General features: G+C 47.6%; 1 pseudogene; it reads left to right on the top strand.

The window, feature by feature from the left end:
- Positions 1-365: 365 nt before the first annotated feature.
- Positions 366-4,781, top strand: part of LOC102858203 — a 37,715-nt pseudogene continuing 33,299 nt past the window's right edge.

Here is a 4,781-nt window from a genome sequence, read left to right as displayed (position 1 = left end):
TCTACATTCTGTTTTCTGTCACATCCCACTCGTCCTGAAGGTGCAGAGGACATCCGTAGATGTGAGTGAATATTCAAACTAGTTCTAGCAACCAGTAACTCTGCTTGCTAATGAAGATGACAGTGTGATAGATGACGTGACAGGATAAACAGTTATAAGATAGAACGATAGGGAAAAGTTGAGTGTGCTAGACTGTTAAGTAAATGGCTTCACCATCTTCCCTGAACATATTCTTCCACTATGCCTACTTCATGAATGGAAATCAAGATCTCTCTAGACTTTTGTGAAAATCTCAAATAAAAGAAAAATCTTTTTCAAAAACGCTCCTCCTTCTTGCCCTAAAGAGACTGAGGCCCTCAAACAACATGAGTCCTCCGGCCAACTCCAGCACTAAACATTCACCAATAACTCTGTTGTTCGCCAATGAGGAGAATCCCAATATCTCATCCCATGGAAAGGATGAAAGGATTTCCACGTGGTGTCCACTTGAGGAACAGGAACAAGATCCTTGTAGTGATCCCCGTGTGTGGTGGCGTTTGCAGAACCGCCTCGGGGAAGATGTGCGAGAGAGATGGGCTCGACCTAGGAAGAGAGTGGGGCCCGGCGAAGCGGTCGGAGAAAGTGAGTCAGAAGGAGGAGGAGATGCTTGGCGTGTGGCGCCAGAAGACAGCAGCGAAGGAGAAGAGGAAGAAGTGGATGAGGAGGAAAGAGAAGGGAGGATGCGTCAGCGAGCACGGGAGAGAGCTGATGATGAAGAGATGGAAGCCACGGAGGTGGAAGATGAGCCACGTTCTGGGGAAGAGGCAGCATCAGAGTCCGAGTGTGAGTCTGGAGAAGACACAGAGAGTGAAGATGAGATGGAGCCTCACCTTAAACCGGTCTTCATCCAAAAGAAGGACCGAGTGACAGTTCCGCAAAGTGCGGCTGATGCATTGAGACGGAAGGAGCTGGAGCAGGAGGCCAAACGCGTGGCCTCGGAGAGGCGCGAGTCCTCACTTCAGATTGTAGAGGAGCTGAGCAAGAAGGAGTGAGAAGAGAAGCGGCGACCCCTGGCTGCACTGGCAGCACTAGATACGGATGACGAACCGGACGAGGAGGAATATGAGGCATGGAAAGGTCGTGAGTTCAAGAGAATCAAGAGAGAGAAGATCGTGAGGCTCTGGAGAAGGAGAAAGCCCAAAGCGAACGCACGCCGAACCTGACTGATGGTGAGAGGAGAGCAGAGCTTCGGGCCAAGGCCAAAGCCATTCCTAAGAAGGCTGTCAGCGGCAAAGGCTGTCAGTGGCAAATATAAGTTCTTGTACAAGTATTATCACCCCGGTACCTTCTTCACGGATGAGGAGGAAGGAGTCTACCAGAGAGATTTCAGCGCACCTACACTGGAGGATCATTTCAATAAAAGGGCTCTTCCCAAAGTCATGCAGGTCAAGACCTTTGCAAGCTCGGGCCACACCAAATACACCCACCTTGTGGAGCAAGACACCACCTCCTGGGACTCAGCTTGTGCTCAAGAGAGTGCCCAGAACACCAAGTTCTTTCAAGCAAAAGCGGGGGGGGGTGGGGGGGTGGTGTATAAGGACAATGAGATGCATTTGAGCGATCCTCTGCCAAGAAGCAGAAAAGGACCTAGAGTGCTCACCAAGGCAGCTCCTGTCCCCGATTTGCTTTTGCTTCCACAGTATCTAACCTGTGGGACTTAACTGCCACATTGTGAGCCAGGCAGCCCAACCTTTGGAAAAGGTGCTTCCTTTTTCTGAGGTTTGGACTCCACACACCAAGAAGCTTCCAGAAAGGCACTATCCATGTCACCAGATGAGGGTGCACCCGCTGACATTGGAGAACTTGGACCTTTCATTGCCACTGTGTCTCCTCTCATCTCCTGAGATGGTTTCTTTTTTCCAGGTTCTGAACTGGAGTCAGAAACCTGGCCCTTAAATGGACAGGAATCAATTCTGCTGTAGGGTGAGGGACAATAGACCAAGTCTGATCTCTGTAAAACTTGTTTTGCATCTCTTGATTAAAAGCTTGTAATGCAAATATACTATATGTTAAGAAATTAAAGCATCATACACACAAAAAAAGGAAAGAGTGAGAGAAAGAAGTGTCGAGTCAATATTATCCGAAAAGCTTCACATGCTAGGTACGCCTAGGATTTCCAACATCAATAGCTCTCTCCCATCTTCTCTCCCAGACCACACAATGCATTGTCTTTTGACCCACTTGTATAATTTTTACAAGAACTGACAAAAATGTTTGTTGCTGAGCCCAGATTTTGGCATGAGACCCCTGATTGTCCTTGAAGTGAGCCCTGAGAAGTCAGTCCGTGCCCACTGATGCCTGCCCCCCCATACCGTCCAGTGGGCCATAGGCCACAGTGGGTACCACACAACTGAGGCTTTCCTGCTGGTGTGGTGGGTGCGTGAGCCAAAGTGGGTCAAATCTTGTTGGTAGTTGCAACGCTTTGCATGAATTAGGCTACGGAAACAAAATTCCCTAGGGCCAAAAATTAACAGTGCGCAAAACCCTTGGCTCTGATGGTCCAAAGTTAGAATAAACTTTGTGTTTGTCCTTTTCGTGTGTGTGTGTGTGTGTGTGTGTGTGTGTGTGTGTGTGTGTTGACATCTGCAAAGACCTCTTTTCTGCAGGAGCCCAAAATGACAGCTTCCAAGAGTGAGGCGAGGGTTGCACGTTTTGGAGGACACTGTCAACCCGAGGCATGGAGATCTTGCTTGCTTTCTGTTAGGTTCCTGGGGGATCAGTTCCTGCCTCGCTGATCTTAGGTGGAGCAGCTCTTTTTTGTAACTGACTTGTCACAGACAAAAGAGTCAAGGGTTTCTGCTCCTTTGGGGAAACAAAACAGAAGCAAAAGTTGTCTCTGGCTCTAAAGTGGAGGAAGCCTGCTGGGACACTGCTGACCACAGCTGGCCTTGTATCCAAGTGGCAGCGGGGAGCGCTCAGGGTGCTCAGGTCTCCCTCTGAGAGCACTTGTGAATGACAAGAGCCCAAAATTGGAAAATTTCATTATGACACTTAAGCACTCTATTTGCTTAGTCTGATTCTCCAAAACTAAATGAAGGCTGTAAGTTGACACTGGCACCCCAGGCTCGTCCTACCTTACACTCACCCAAAGGAGCTTCTACATATGAGTGTGTGTGTGTCTTTGTGGAATGGGGAATAAAATGAACTTGACACAGAGACAATGTTGTTCTTGTTAAACTTTTTAATTATTATTTCACTGAAAGCTGACACAGCACAATGGTTTTCCACCCAACCGTCTATCTACATTCTGTTTTCTGTCACATCCCACTCGCCCTGAAGGTCCAGAGGACATCCATAGATGTGAGTGAATATTCAAACTAGTTCTAGCAACCAGTAACTCTGCTTGCCAATGAAGATGACAGTGTGATAGATGACGTGACAGGATAAACATTAATAAGATAGAACGATAGGGTAAAGTCGAGTGTGCTAGACTTTTAGGTAAATGGCTTCACCATCTTCCCTGAACATATTCTTCCACTACACCTGCTTCATGAATGGAAATCAAGATCGCTCGAGACTTTTGTGACAATCTCCAAGAAAAGAAAACTCTTTTTCAAGAATGTTCCTCCTTCTTGCCCTAAAGAGAGTGAGGCCCTCAAACGACATGAGTGCTCAGTCCAACTCCAGCCCTGAACATTCACTAGTAACCCTGTTGTTGGCCAATGAGGAGAATCCCAAGATCCCATCCGGTGGAAAGGATGAAAGAATTTCCACCTGGCATCTGCTCCCAGAACCTGACCCTGATTCTTTCCCTGACGCCGCCCTCCCGCTACAACCCTCTTGTCCCCTCCCCACACCCCCTGAGCTCTGGGGGAGCGACACTTGAATCCATGACACCCAACAAGGCAAATAGGGGTGGTATTAGTGTTGGTGTGTGGGTTCGGCTTAGAGTTAAGGTTAGCATTAAAGGCAGGGTTAGACCTAAGTTTAGAGTTTGGTTTATGTGAGGTTTCGAGCTCAGGTTCTTTTTAGGCCTACGGAGCTGTTGTGACAAAAAGCTGCGCTGCAATCCTTGAGGCGTGCAGTTCGAAGCCACCAGCTGCTCTATGCGAGAAAGATGAGCGACCTCTTCCCATGCGAGTAACTGCCTCTGAAAACCCACTGAAAGAGAGGGTCAGCTATGGGTTGGCTCCCACTCCACAGTACACCACAATAACAAGAACAGCAACAGGGTGGCAAGAGACAGAATGATAGAATTATATACAGTCAATCATTTGTTCGTTGCAAATCCTTTCATTACAATACACAGTGGCTGTACACATGGACCTCACCTGATGGACTACACAGCAATCACACTGATGAGATCTGTGAAAAAGAATGTTGGAGAAGCTCAGTGTCAGCTGCAAAAACTAGGCCAGATGCACGCTGAGGGTGGACTAGACCAACAACGGCTCCCGTGCAAGTTCAAATTGAAGCTCAAGCAAATGAAACCAAACTGATCAGAATAAAAATATGAGCTTCAGTCTACCTCACCTGAGTTTCAAGAGCATGTCAAGAACAGGTTTGAGGCCTAAACTCTAATAAACAAAGAGCAGATAAGCTGGGGGAGGACAGAAAGACTATCAGTCATGGAGAATGCAAAAGGCCATTCCAAAGCCCCAGAGGAAGAAAAGGCAAGATGGTGTCAGGAAAAGACACTGAGCCAAAACACTGAGAAGTAGAAACCAAGGGAAGAAATGAGGAAGTTAGAAAGTTGAGCAGAGGATTTCCTTCAAAGGGCAGCTCAGAGAGACAGAAAATTG

The sequence above is a fragment of the Elephantulus edwardii genome, unplaced genomic scaffold (genome assembly GCF_000299155.1).
Source record: "Elephantulus edwardii isolate Elephantulus edwardi_28Jun2011 unplaced genomic scaffold, EleEdw1.0 scaffold00350, whole genome shotgun sequence".
NCBI lineage: Eukaryota > Metazoa > Chordata > Mammalia > Macroscelidea > Macroscelididae > Elephantulus > Elephantulus edwardii.
The sequence above is the reverse complement of the archived record's forward strand: the minus strand, read 5'-3'. Positions and strand labels throughout refer to the sequence as shown.